This window comes from Drosophila elegans, unplaced genomic scaffold, assembly GCF_018152505.1.
Source record: "Drosophila elegans isolate 14027-0461.03 unplaced genomic scaffold, ASM1815250v1 contig_133, whole genome shotgun sequence".
Classification (NCBI taxonomy): Eukaryota; Metazoa; Arthropoda; class Insecta; order Diptera; family Drosophilidae; genus Drosophila; species Drosophila elegans.
The window spans coordinates 326773-342279 of NW_024545499.1; the positions used below are offsets into that span (position 1 = coordinate 326773).

The window sequence follows — 15507 nt, forward strand, 5'->3', positions numbered from 1 at the left end:
CGACTCTTTTTGCTCTGCAGAACGGAAGCTGACAATTGACCATTAAAGAAGCAAAAACAAGCTAGATCTGCTAATGCGAAGGGGAAAACTTTCACTCAGCAGAAATGTTTTAATTAAAATTGGCAAAAAACAAAGCGGGCAGAGCTCGAGAAAGAAATTAATTTAAACTAGATATTGTGTGTAACCGGTTGGGATTTGGCATTCGCAATGCTCTGCTGGAAAAGTGAAATTTCTTAGACGCGCTTTGAGAATCCAATTTTGGCATTTAGCAGTTCATTAGCAAGATAGCTACAAAATATGCATAAAATTAATCAGATAGTACCAAATACAGGCCACAAAAGTGGAAAGTGAAAGACTGTAAAAAATACGCCTGAGCTGCCCATAAATGTTTGCAGAAATTTCTCAGCTAAACAAAAGAAAATTAAACTTATTATACAATGTAAACAATAAAACATTAAGGTTACAATTGATGTTTAATTTCTATGGAAAAGCCTTAAGATTCTTATTTAACTTTAATTAACGCCAATCAATTTAATTAACCAAGTCAAGATCTTAGAAAACATCTCAGAATTTGTAAGATTATATTAATCGGCTAATTGGAGAATGACAAATTCATTGTTGCTACTGTTTTAAAACACCTGAAGTGGATCACACGCTTAACAATTTCCGTTGGGAAACATTAATTGAGCTAAATGTTTTGTTTTTGTGTCACCAGTAAGATAAGAATCCAAAATTAGTTGGCTCAAAATGATAAACCTCGGAGGAAAGTACAAGCAAAAGCCATGTGACCCTCATTAAAAGTAAGTTTCATGTATTTATTCCTTTGATCTTGAAGCGGCGACCACACAAACACTGCGGAGAACGTTTTTGATTATTTTCTCAAGCGGTTTCTCGCCGCCATCTCAGCCTTTTGTCTTGGCCCAAGCCATGCATAATGAGAACCTGATGTATGGCGATATACTATATACCCGTATATATGTCAATTACAGCACGATCTTTTGGCAAATTCGCGGCAGCCACCGCCGCCTGACACATTTCCAGTGGGTCAGAAGTCTGATACCGATATTTATGTCAGCGGCGACAATAAATTTGTCAGCTTTTTGTTAACCGTTAAGTAAACGCAATGCATGATTTGTGTTTTGTAATGAGGGCGAGTGAGTGAGCCGGCGCGAAAAATGTCGAACGGATCCGCCGACGAAGATGAAGTCGAAGTTAAAGCTAAAGTCGAGTGGCGAACGAAACGGGTTTGGGTTTGGGTTTGGGTTTGGGTTCAGTTCATAAAATATTCATGATATGCCAAATGTTTTGTTTTATTTGAGTTTTTGATTGTTTTGGCTTTGTTTTCCTTTTGGCAAGCAAAATTGCTTAAGATTGAGTCATGGAACTTCGTTGGGACATCAATATTCAATAAGCAGAATAATTTATAATATTCATAATGAATTTTAAGGCAAAGAAAAAATCATTTCAAAGTTATATTCGTTCTTTCTGTATGCATGCCGGCAACATAAAAAGTCATTGAATTTGAAATGTTATTAAAAAATGTTTTTAATTTATTTTTATTTTTTAATCTGAAATAACAGTGTTGATATAAATCCAATTAAAGATTGTCTTTTGAATTTGTGAGTTTATTTATATTAAATATGAAAAAATTGAATTAATGGTTCGAGTACATGAACCACAAATGGTGTAATCTTCGTTGCTCAAATTTATATTTATAACCAACAATAATTATAAAACAAACAATATTAAGTGTGACCACAATAGCGACATTGACCATTCAAGTGCTTAACTTCGAGGGCTCTCAAAACATTGTTTCGATCACTTTTCGGATGCAATGGCAGCAGCAACAATGGCAGCAATAGCAATAGCATTAGCAACACCAATTGCCTGACCTTCAGTGGGCCACTTGAGGCGGCCTAAACCGTCGCACAGCTTCTGCAGCAACAACGCGAACTCGAACACGAAGTTCGCTGGCTGTCAGCCATTTGAGTGACTGGCATGCAACAATAGCAACAGCAACATCAACAACAGCAACATCGGCAGCAGCAGCAGCAACAGCAGCAACAGCGGCAACAATGCACAATAGCGTGCTACAGACAGCCGAAAACACCAATTGGTGTCAAAGCAACAAAATGCTACCGAATTGCAACTGCCACAGCTAAGGGAATTTCTCGCTGCCGAAATTAGCAATAAATCAAAGATTGCGAGTACGGAACGCGACTAACTAATTCCACTAAAGGGAAACGCGCTGCACAGACAAAAAGTTGTTTCAACAATTTCAAGGCTTTATAAATTTGTTTTAAAGATTTTTGATATGCTAAATGAATTTTATCTCTAGTAGATATAAAATAGTAGTTTTTTGTAAGTAATTTAAAATAATTTATTTGAGAGAGCTCAGCAAATAGTTAACTTAAATCTACAATCATTTGAAATTCCTAACTACTTAAAAACAAGTTTGAAATGGCTAAAGTTGCCAGAAATTTAAAATACTTTCCTAAAATTAATTGTAATAACAATTATTTTTGTTATCTTCTTCTCAACTCTACGTTGTGTATGTCAGTATATTGCGAAATAAAAGCATCGATCAATAGATTTAAGGATTTTATTTTCAGCTCTATTTTCATTTATTGAACCAAAATCGATTGAAGTTTTTCAAACGTCCTTATGCGGTTTTTTAAAAGCTCAAATAGATTGTAATTAAAAGTAGTGTATTTATTAATTAACATTATTATTGAGATTTACTAAGTTTGCATTAGTTGTTTACAATAAAGTCACACAATTATTGCGATTAAACTAAATTTAAAAAATGAGAAGGCTTTAGAGAATTATTTAGTGACTTATAATTTATATCATTCAGCGTATATTCTTAATTTATTTGACATTAAAGATTATAGGGAAATAAATGAAAATATAAGAAAAAAATAAATTTTTTACAAAAATGTGTGCCACATTTTTTTCTCTGCACTTGGAGCACTTTGCAACCGTTTTGTACTGCCGAAAACGCGCAGAAAGGCAGTGAAAAGCACTTGGAGCCGCGGTGCTGCCCACGCCACTTGAGAGAGCAACAGCAGCCCGCCAGTCACATAAATAAGTCACCATCAGAGTCAGATTCAGATTTAGATTGAGAATGAGCGACGCTGACGCCGAGCGCACACTTGGCCATAAATCTCCAGAAGCGTGGGCAGGTCGGAACCCCCTCCCCCTCCCCCGCAACCCATCGCTTTAGCAAACCAAAAAAGACGTCAGTGGCAAATGGGGCCACGCCTCAACGAGCTTGTTGGCCAAAAATCTCCTGAGTGAGAGGTGGCATCAAGTGCGTATTAAACACTCTGCCAGAGCCATAATCAAGCTTATGCCAGATTATGACTCAACTTGAAAGCATCTCCTCCACGGCTAATGGCAATAAAAAGAAAAGTGAGCGCTGCAGTATTTGTTCATAATCTGTTTATGGTCAACAAAACTAGGCCTCATTTCCATATGAGCCCGTGCGAGCTGCCACAAACATAAATAAGCCAGAAAGTTGCCGTTAGGCCAACGCACTTAGCACCAACCAATGGAGACGGAAATTCGGGCGAAGAGGGAGCGGATTCTCCCCAATTGACACATTTGGCACAGAGTTGGTTTCTCGCTTTTGATTTGCATTTATTTTTAATAAATTGCAGGAAAATAGCAATGCACTTGAACTAGTGCCAAGCCAGTGCAAAATGGGAACAGCTTTCAAAGTCCTAAAGAAGTTGTTATGACACATTAAGAGCACTAAAGTATACATGTTTTCAATAAATAAATAAATTTACTAGCACATAATTGTAAAGCATTAAACGTTTTAATTGTGTTTTTATGGCAAGAAACTTGACTTAAAACATGTGAATTCTTTATTGAACGTATATATGAGCTTAGCCTTCAATCACATGCAACTTCTATTCTGTAACATATGTATTAAAAATGCTAATCCCCAACTTACCCAAACAAACACGTTGAGATGCGGCAAAACCAATTCAGAAGCTTTTCTGAAACGAGTAAACGAGGTAAAACATGGTTTTTAGTTATTCGCAAGGTATTAAATCAAAAGGTGCAAAATTTATGGGACGTAAAGTAAACATAAATTGATTTACGCTTTGAGTCACGTCGCGAATTCGTCTTAAATTATCATTTGAATCTGATGTACGGGTTGTTGGAGCAAACACTTTCTATGACAAACTCGAGGTACACTCGTGTGCATACGGCAACAATGGCCAGCACATGTACTGCGGCTAGCTTGTTAACTCATCCAAAAAGTAAACCACATTCTTGAGAGCATTAGAAAAATAAAACTACAGGCACAACAAAAAGATAGAGCCATGAATAGCCGGACCACAAAAAACATGTTCGGCGCGTGTAGCAGCAGCAGCAGCAACATCAACTTAAATAGCAACAACAGGAGGGGGGGGCGTTGGGCGTGGCTCGAGTGCAAAATGCAAAACAACATTGAAGACGAGAAAATCTGGCTACTGTAATTTGTCTGCCCACCAAAGACACGACCCCCAATCCCCCTCGTCGCCCCCTTTTCCATATCTCCAAGCCCCCAAACTTGGCTGCAATGTGTTCGTCCATTCGTTCGCTGGGTTGTTGATCGCGTTTGCCCAGCCGGTTGTTGTTGTTGTTGCCCCCACGACTTGGTCCGGGCCAGTTTGCATTTGCTGCTCTACTTTTGAGTGTGTGCTCTGCTCCGACCCCCCTTTGCAGCCCCTCCCCCCCCCATTCTGTCCGGTTGTATTCGCTTCCTAAAGTTGCCGGCGTCGTTGGCCGCCTTTTGTCGCTGAGGTCAATTTTTATGTTGCAGCCATTTTTCAGCGACACAGCAACGAAGAAACTAAATAGAAAAATTCGCTTTTTGCACTGAAAAAATCTGTGCAAATGACAGAATACACTATTAGGGGGAAGCAAATGTGAGCGATTTATAGTTATTTTAATTTTAAGATTAAATTTACATTTCAAATTGCCATTTTTACTGTTAGGAGACAAAAGTAATTAAGTTTTACTAGCTACAATATGTTGTATGGTTAGTGCTATTAGTAATAATATATGCAATTACAACTAATTTAATTAATTAGGTTGCTAGAGGCTCAGCAAATTAAGAAATAATTGGTGTATCAAGTTCCCTTGCATATCAAAATCTGTGCTTAATTTAAAAAAGTATTTAATAATATATACAAAAATGCTCAAAAAAAAATTATTTTATCACTTAATTTTCCATTTTAAATGATAAAATAAGTTTAGTGATTTATATGGTTTCAGTTATGACATAATTTTTTAAATTTTTAGTTAGATTGCATTTTGTTAGTTACAATTTGTTCTCTCTGTATAAAGTCTTTGGATTGTTTTCCTTCAACATGCATTTTTAATAACTTACTTATATTTTATACCCTTTTTAACGCCCTTACTTAGTCAGTATATGCGCTATAGCTTATGTCAATGCCTATTTTCGTTCGATGTGTATGCATATTTGCGGTAATTTTTCTTTTACAATTGTTATTTTTTGCTTTTTTGCGAGCTTTTTTTTTATTTTTACAGGGTATTAAGTTTTCTGTATTCAGGTGAACAACCTCTTTTGCTTCTTCCTCTTTTTTCTATTCCACTTCTTGTGATTTTTTTTTGGCTTTGTACATTTTTCATGTTGTCTGCTGCACTTAAAGTTACGTATGAACATTTTGTGTAGGTCTACATTGCCCCTTTTTTGTTACAGTCTTTGTTGCCGACAAACTTTTTCAACTTGACACTTGAACCGAGAGAACTCCAGCCGAATGAACACTCGACTACAAGAGGCAGCCTCAATGGCTTGACACTTTCAGTTGGTAATTAGTTTTGCGGCCATGCATGTAAAGTGCAATTTTGCACTACAGCCCCAAAGAGGAAGCTGCTCAGACCATAAGCGAAATTCCTATTTCGATCCAACTAAAATGATGAATTTCGGCTAGACAATAATCGATAGACTAGCAGTGAATTAAGTTTTGGGCCCTTTGTTTACTGGTAACCTTGAACTGTTGCAAGTTGCCGAGATGCCGAGCTGCGATTGCAAAAGTCAGAAGTGACTGGCAAATGATTGGGGCAGATTTTCGAGTGTCTGTCAATCAAGTCGAATCCGAATTAAATCATTGACAAATAAATATAATCAGTAACAAGGCTGTAACCTGCTGCTGTCTTTGCCTATTGTTGCATGCGGCATGCAATGTTGCCGCTGCCCTGCAGCAATGAAAAGTGAAAATTCTTGGCTGGCTGCTGAAAACTTTTGGCCCACCAGCGGGGATTTCAGCATGTTTTCCAAACAAATATGAAGAGGCGCCCTTTCTCCTTCCGTTTGTTGATTGCAAACTGTGCCGTTGCCGTTGTCATGTGCCACATTTGCAGTAAGCTGAAAGTAAAAATAAAGCCCACTGAACTGAAACTGAAACTGAGCATGCAGCATAAGTATGTGAATAATGCATAAACAACTAGAACACATTGCAGTGGCAGTGGAGGCAGAGGCAGCAACTGTTGCTGTGTTGCATGCTCACAAGGCAACAAAAACCTCGAAAAAATGGCTCAGCTACGAAAATAAATATGAACATTTACTGGGAAAAGTTTATGCACAGGTAATTAGAGCCAGCAGTTTTGTTTGCCCATGCTCATGTCGAATGCAACTGCAGTTTGCTGCGTTCTTTTTACCCAAATAAAGCGGACGAGTCCAGACTTTGCTGCTACTTTAATTAAATTCTTCTACGTACAATCGAGGGGGCAGCAGCGGATTCTTTGCGGCAAACAGTTGCCGAATGCTCTTTGTGCGCATGTTTCAATTCATAATATGAAAGGCAGTCGGCAAAGTTGTAAAACTTCAAAAAGAAAATAGGGGCAATCAAACGAATGGTAAATACTCTTAAGTATAGCTAAGAACATAGTAAGGCCAGGTACTCTAAGACTGTAACTTTTTCAACAACTTTAACAGAAACTTGTTACAAGAAAATCGTATCTTTCATTAAAAGATGTTATACAAAATTAGACTCGATATTACTGTGTATTACTTTTTTCTGCAAATCATTATAGTTTGCATATATTACCTATAAAATTTTTTTTAATTCATGTAAGCTGTGAAATAGGTAGTGAAGAATGCTTCTTGTATCTACAGATAGCCATTTCCCTGTGCCATACCTAACCCATATACCTCAATAAGTAGCCATAATCTCAGGGTTTAGGGCATTGGAAGCAAGAGGGAAGAGGGAAAAATCGGGAAAATGAGGAATTTTCACAGTTGCAGCCCAAAGTTCATCAAAACAGCATAACCACAGTTGCAGTTGCAGTTTGTCGCAGCCAAAGCCAACGACCAGAGCCACCCACTCGGCGTTAAAGCGGGTAAATAGGCCAACTCGAAGGGGGTTACTGCCACAGAGGCAACAGAGGGGAAGGGAGCCGAGGGGGCAAACTGTGCCCAAGGGGCTCTTGGCTAACAATGCATATGACAAACTTTTGTCAATTTATTAAGAAGCGAAGAAATATGGTTTCTCCCTGCAAGCCAGGCTAACCTGATTCCCAGGAGAAACCAGGCAAAGCCAACGTGGTCAGCTGGAGGAAGAGTTTCCTGCTGGATGCACTCGTCGTGGCAGCCCCTTGTGAGAAACCCCTCACGGATCTCCCTCATGTTACCACTGATACTCATCAACATCAGCATCATCATCAGCAGCAGCAGTTGCAGTTGCAGGAGCAGCAGCAGCCAAGTCGCAGTTCAAACAACTTTCGTTCGCATAAATTGATGATAACAAAGGCCGGGAATCGGAGTTGGCTATCCAAACTGGTTGCACTGGACCTGGACGCGTAGTGCACAGCGACAAAAATAAATGACAAATAAATATTATTATCAAATCTAGTTTGGTTGAGAAGGAAATCAAAAAAACTGGTAGCTTATTTCAACAGTTGTAACAAACAAAACAAACAAAAACAAAACAAAACAAAACAAACAAAAGTGTCGTATTTACAAAGTATGCTACTTTAAATTTGTTCTAACTTTTAAGCAATCTCCATGATGTATTGTTTTGAGTGTGCTGTTCCAGCAGCAGTTATGAATTATGTCAAATGGCATAATTGCCAGTCCGGCTTCAGCAGCTGCTGCAGTCGTCGGCGGTTTTAGTTTTCGGCTTAAGTTTGAGTTCGAGTTCGAGCTCGAGTTTGAGTTCGAGTCGTTGTTTTGGGTTTTGGCATCGCGCACTGGCAGGAAGCAATAAATTCTATGCATTGCACTCGATACAATTTGTAGCTGATGGGATGGGGATAGGATAGGATAGTATAGGATAGGATGGAATGCTTGGGGATCGCCAGATAGATGCCCGTAGATAGATGGCTGGCACAGATGCGGAAATGCGAGGAGCAGAAGCCGCCGGCTAATGAACGTGGCTCTCTGCCTTAACGGTTCTGGTTAAATTGTTGGTAATTTGCCTTTTCAGCATGCCGCTGCCGATCATCAATTTATGCATTTATCTCAATACAGTTATGGCACGCATCTTGCCGTCTACTCTACATACTAGTATAAGCGAATATGTGATACATACTATACTGTAGTTTACCCCTTGTTTACCCAACTTTCCCTTGCTCGCTGGAGCTTTGCAAGCTGATTTGTACTCTAATTATCAGGCCTTATGAGCTTCAGCTGTGGCCGCTCCATCTTGGCTAAGATTTCACACTCGCGCTGATGAGGGTCGCCTCGCCCCCCCCCTTTGGCCATTTTCCCCAGCGCCCCTGCTCGTCATGCACATGAATCCGAATCTGAGAACTCGGCTGGTGAAAAGTGAAACCGAAAAAGGGAAAACTCTCGGCGAGAAACATGAGAGCCCCCCGAAGACTTTTACCCTTTTAACAACAAATGGAAGATGGCCAAGGGAGGCGGTGTGTGTGTGTATGTGCTTGTCTGTAACTCGGATTGAGGTTATTAGTAACAAGGCCGCTGCAGCCCACACAAAAAGTGGGAGGTAGAAGGTAGGAAGTTGGGTTTCGGGCGGGGGCTGTATGCACTTTGGCTCTCAAAATGATAATTTATGTCGGCAGTATTTGAATACAATTGAAGTTGCCAGCCAGCTGGCATAAGCAAAATTTCAAATTTTCAATTTCCCTTTTACACAGAACAGCCATTGCAAACAATGAGCAATAGGAAAATTCACAAATGTACGAATGCAGCATTTGAAATTCAATGTGTAACTGTAGCTGTCACAAAAAATGGCATAAAATAAATGCATACTAGGAAATTCATGCATTTGGAAATTGTTTGTCAAGCTGTTTTACCCAAACATTGTATAAACGTTTTATTTTCATTTGGCTTATCAAAATGTGTTCATGGAAAATGTAGAATATTAATTTATTGCTCGAAATGCGGATAACTATTTGGCCAGCTGTTTCCCCAAATTTGTTTGTTTTTTTTCTGTTTGTTTATTTTGGCCAAAAACCTTCAACATCACTCTCTCACACACATGACTTCACGTTATGACATCAGAGGCAAATTCTTTGGGATTCTTTAAAACCCCTTTTGATACGCAGAATGACAATCAAAACCCATAATTAACCAAATTAGCAGATTATAACATCATAAAACAAAAACAAGAACTAAAGCAGCGACCACAAAACAGAAAAAGGCTGATGGAAAAGGCATAAAAAAATGAAAGCAAACAAAAGCATATTTTCGCATTCGATGAAGAGGCAAACAGAAAAAATATTAAACGTTGTTCACAATTATAATAGTTGGCCCAGAAAAAAAACGAAAAGCATTCTATTTTTAAGTTCTGTATATTCAAACAAGTCTTAAATTTCAAAAAGGTTTGAGCAATTTGCAAGTACTACTTCAATAATTTAAAGCTACATTTTACAGTTACTTTAAATAGTAAACAACAACTAAATGCGAAAATACATAAATAGTTCTAAAATTTATTTAAACATATAGGATCTGCTATTATTTTGACCTCAGCTGTAGCTTTAGAGAGGGAGTAGGGGATCAAATAAAATCAAAATTGAAGTTAATTTGCATGTTTCCAGGGCGTTTCGGAAGAAACTCAAAAAACGCAGCCACAACAAAGCAAATAAATTATGCTGAGCATTTCGAAAGAACTTTGTGCAACTCAGAGAGGGGCTGGCCACGACCACGCCCACAATCAAGGCCAAATACCTTCATTTTGTTCGCTGTATTCTTTTGGCTCTGAGAATTTATTACGAAATTGATGCGGCCGAGAGCTTGTTGCAATTTGGACTTCAGGCAGCTCCGAGACATTGTTTTTGCGAGCTCAGAGTTAAAGTTTGCCCACTGACCAAACATTTAATTACAAAAAACGTCGCGACCTGCAATAAATTTCATTCCGCAGTTGCAATCGCCTCTTTTGGCCCGAGGCCTGGCAAATAAATACATAAAAATTGCCACTTTGCCCGCAGCCCCTTTGTTCTGGGCCAAAGTTGCTGCAGCACTTATCCGGCCGTTTCGAAAAGGATCATCCTTATCCTTGGTCTTAGCCTTGCATAAATATGTTTTTATTTATAAGATGGGCGGCCGGGTCTGAAACAAAAAGCCAACTTATTCAAAGCCAGCGAAATTTGTAGCCCTGGTCGGCCTTTTGTTCTGGGCCCCCCTTTCGCCCCCCTGTTCCTGCTCTTTACACCCTTTGGCATAAAGAGTTGGCGAAACAAGAATATAATATATATATATATATACATATAAAAAAAGCTGAAACTGAAACTTTGTTGCCGCTTCGTTGCGCCTTTTTGCCGGACTTGGTTGCCCCTTTTTCTGTTGCCTCTTCTGTTAACAGAATTTATTTTACTTCAGCTCTCTTTATCCCCTCGGATTTCCCCATCTTTGGGGGCAATCTAAGTTGCTGCACTATAAGGATATTCGTGTCGGTGGGAGGAATAACTAAATGATAAGAGTTTTAATCGGATCATCATCAACTTGTTCGCGCGAATTCTCAGCACTTTCAGAGAGTGAGGGGCGGGAAAAAATGAAATCCGATGGCAATATGGTGTGAAAAGATTTGGAAAAGTGGTGTGAATATATGGAAGACGGGTTTAACCTAGAAGGTAATCTCGTGGGGAGCTAGTATATATATAAAACATTTTTTCCAAACCTACATTTTATTTTAAAATGTAATGAGTAAGTTGCGAAGAGATTTAAACCCTTATTACAATCCAACTTAATTTGGAGTAATAATAAAATATATTAATGAAAAAACTGAGTGGTGACATCCAATCAATGAGGCTTCTTTACTTAATATTGTTGTTTGATATGCATTAACTTTCGTTTCTTCAACATCCACTCACACCTGGTAATTGCATTTCAACCGCAGTGCAATTTTTAACTTATTACAATTTATATTAAAAAAAAATGTGGCTTACATCAGCGTGGTTGTGTCCACTCGCCCGCAACTGCCACAAACATCTGCCCTCCGCTTGCGAGTTAATTTCGTTTTAATTAAAACTCCAAATGTGCAGCGACAATGACAACATCAGCTCTCAAGGGAGAGTCCTTCGACTTGGGTGCTTTTTCCTTCTTCGGCCGCCGCTTTTTCTTTCCACAAGTTTTGTGCTGACGACGCCCATACGGCGTATACGTAACGTAATGTGCTCGCCGCCCATTAACGATTGCGGCTGCCACAGAATTACCTAGGAAATTTCGTGACCTCCACGAACACTCGACCCTTTTCCGCCCACTTAATGCCCCCAGCTCCCCAATCGCCAGTTCTTAGTCACTTTAATCAAGTGCACGTTGAGGAGCTCAACTTGGCTGAGTCGCTTTATCAGGCCATGTAGTGTGCATGTTTATGGCCAGAGAGAAATGGTGTGGCAAAACGCCGAAACAAAGGGCAAAAAGGAACCCGAAACAGCTTTGCATGCCTTTTCGCCCGGACTAAGCCTGATGTCAGCCAAAGTTTCATATGTCATAATTTTATCAGCCAACTCTGTACGTCGCACATATGTGTGCAGGCAGCCCTAAAGTGGAAACATTGCGATGCCATTCATGACACGCAGGCATTAAAGTCTGCCACAGACAACACAGGTGAGAGAGGAAGCCGCAAGGAGCAGATTAGCTCGAGAACCCGAGTTGGGGAATACTCTGGCAATTAAATATAAATTCTGGATATTAATCCTTTTAATTTAAAAACAAATAATATCTTATAAAACATTTAAAGTGAATGTGAATTTGAAGTATCACAAATCATTATTGAAACATTTTTGTATCATGAAGATATAAAGCATGTACAATTGTTGTTATTTATAGGACAGGATAAGAAACAGGATAAGTTTCTTCCTAATGAGGTTGAGTAGAAACAAATTTTATAATAAATTTAAATAGAAAATAACTATATTTTATCATTTAAAAATATATAACAAATCCTAAATTTAATATAACATTATTACATTTACTTGTAGCTATATATTTTATTTTAAAGGAATAGTTTGGTTTAATTTATATACCCTTTCGTAGAGTAAAATGACAGGCGGCAAAGTCAACTCGACTCAACCTCAAGTCAAACCAAGTCGCTGGCAGGTGCTCACACATGTGTGCGAGTGTTGAGCATGCTAACAGGTACATTTGCTGTTGACTTTGATTACGGCCAGGGGAGGGTTGACTCAGAGGGTCGGGCACTGTGACTGCCTTTAAGAGTTCTGGCATTTTATTAACTATTAGCTGCAAGCGCCCTGAACCCTCCGCTCCGATCCCTTCAGCAACACGCGAACTTGCAACACACTACTTCAATGTGTGCGCAAAGTGCAATAGCAACTGGCACAGCCACAAGAACTATGAAAAATATTATGTTATTTTTAACACACTGAAAGCGTGTGGAAAAGCTATTTTTAGACGAATCGCCACGCCACAAAAAGTGGAAATGGGATTAAAGAGGAGGAAAAAGTGGTTGGAGGAAAAGCAGCAGCAGCAGCTATGCCACAAATTGCAGCAACTTGAACAGAGACTTTGGCTTTCTCGTATTTTTCTTGGTGGCATTTTCCTCGCATTTTCCGCTTCTCCTTTTTCCGGCTCTCAACCATTTCTGAGCTCCATGATTTATAATAAATATGGCCAATAAATTGCGCTTTTTAAGTGTGTCCTTGGTCAGATCAAAAAGCTTAAAGAATAAAAATGCAATTTTATGGAACAAAACGCTTTATTTGCCTAACATGTGATTTGATTGCGGAGCGAAAGTAAACAAGTTATTGTTTTTTGGCTGAAATTGAAAATAAACTTAAGCTTGGCAAACACAGCCGCAAACACGTTGCACAAACAGTGAAGCGCCAGCAACAGCAACAACATGTGACAAATGCAACTAAAAAAGCAAAGAAAAATAGAAAAACAAAAAACTTCAACCGCAAATGCATTTCGTTGAAGTTTTTAGTGCTGCGGGAATTGTGGAAGCTGGGTGGAAAATCTAAATCGAACTGTGGCATGTTGGGAAAACAACAGAAGCAGTGTGAAAAAAATTCAGATCGATAAAAATTTAATGTTTATTTATTTGGTAATATCGATGATGGGTGAAACAAATACAGAACTAGAACAGAATTATGTCAAAAGTGAGATCAGCTAGAAGGTAAATTTAATATTTATTTCGAATCAAGGCTGAAAACACGACTTCCACATTTTCAAAATACCAAATGTATTATTGGTTAATTGTATTGGTAAATTGGTTTCTGAGCACCGTCAGCCGCTACTCTAAACGCATATTAAAGCAAGCACATATACAAACGCGAATGCAATTTCATCGATGGATTAGAAAGGGGTTGGGGGTTTTCGGGGGCTTGAACGAAAGACATTGATTTGTTTCCCTCTCAAAGTTCGACTTCCAGTCTCTCCAGGGCAGACAGCTCACGTAATGCCAAGTTAGAGGTGCAAAAAACACATACCCACAACAAACAAAAAAAAAAAGATTGAAAAATACACACTGAGATTTGAGTGCCAAAAACTTTTGAATGGAATTTACGACTCTGCATATCAAATCATTTGGAACACAGCAAGTAAAAATAAAAGAAGTACGGGCTGGAGAATGTGAAATTTATGGGGAGATAGGGCGGACAGCAACAACAATTGCGAATAAAATATTCATCGAATGGAAAAAATAAAAAAAAATGCAGGAGAAAGACAAACACAGGATTGAAGGCTAAGTGAATAGTTCCCCTTTTTACAGTTCACCTTCCTCGTTTACCTACGAATTAGTTTATGTTCCTATTTTAATATTGTGGCTTAATATTCTTCAAGCAGATCTACTCAATCCACTTATTGAATATTTACTAGAGTGTGAAACATATAAACTTATTGAGTAATAAGCAAATACATTCATTTACTTGCAGCTTTGTGAAAAATACTTAAATAAATACTAAATAATAAATAAAATAAATAAAAAATAAATACTTACACTCACTTAGTATATAATATATTTTATGAGGAAGTTTGCCTTAAAAAATATATTTAAATAAATAAAAATAAATGTCATAATACGCATAATATTTTGAGGCCAAAAAATAATTAATTTAAAGAAGTTTCGCGTCGAGATATTTTTATGAACATTTTCCATAAACCCACAAGGAATTTGGCCCATAAATTGTTTTAATTAATCTCGGGCGAAAGCAACCTTCATTAAGGCTTGAATTTCCTTGCCCTCCGCTCACCTGCCAACTTCTTCCTTTCACTTTAAAGTTTAAACCCTCTTCAGGAGTTGGTTGGCCCACTCCATCATTATCGCCTGGCACTTCCGCAGACGCCTTTAAGCCATTTTTCATTGTAATCCAAAACCGAACTCGTTGCTGCGGTTACTCCTTGGCTTACTGTGACAGTAACTGTTACTGGCACCGCGGCAAGGCCGCAAGTCAGTCGAAAAAAAGAGAAGCAAAAAGGTTTTTCACACTTAATTGGTAGCACACCAAAGTACAAACATTCACGCTCCCAAATATCTGCTTATACACAGAGTTACCCAACCCGCAGCGGTGATAAATTAATGAATATGAACTGCAGCCGAGTGGGAGAGAACCGAAATTGCCCAACTGCTGGTTATGAAAACTCGTTTCTACTCTAAATGTGTAGCACATAGATGCCGAGCACAAAAACAAAACGAAACCAAACGAAACAAAAAATATTTCAGTAATTTAAAACTGAATATTTAAGCCAAGTGACGTTCACGTTTAGCTGAATATTTTTATTCGTAAAAAATGTGAAACAAATCAAGTTGCGGCAGGTCAGTTGATTTGGTTTGCTTCGAGTGTTGAAAGCCAAACTCGGTTGGGAATGCCAACTGTCGACAAATAAATAAAATAAAATGAGATGTGTAATTTATGCACGAGCTTATGCCAATTGAGTGTGGGCCTAATCGATTCCAAATGCGTTGTGAAGGCTTGTTAACTGATCTGTCAAAGAGTAAATTATGTAAGCTCCAATAAACCCAATTTTCGGGACTACTTTCTAAATTCGATTAGTTGAATGATTAAAAAGGATTCTTGACGGAAATAAAAAACAATTAAGTTTATTCTCTAACGAACTGAACTGAT

At 38.4% G+C, this 15507-nt stretch overlaps 1 protein-coding gene across 4 annotated transcripts in view; it reads right to left on the minus strand.

Moving 5' to 3' along the window:
- Window positions 1-15507, minus strand: part of LOC108145150 (homeobox protein abdominal-A homolog) — a 93313-nt gene that overhangs the window by 62034 nt on the left and 15772 nt on the right. For 3 of the 4 annotated variants that reach the window (XR_005977027.1, XM_017270366.2, XM_017270364.2), the window contains one exon: window positions 3962-4007. The exons of the other annotated variant lie outside the window; for it this stretch is intronic. The gene's annotated coding sequence lies outside the window, so the exon portion shown is untranslated. The remainder of the gene's footprint in view (window positions 1-3961; window positions 4008-15507) is intronic. 4 annotated transcript variants of the gene reach the window in all.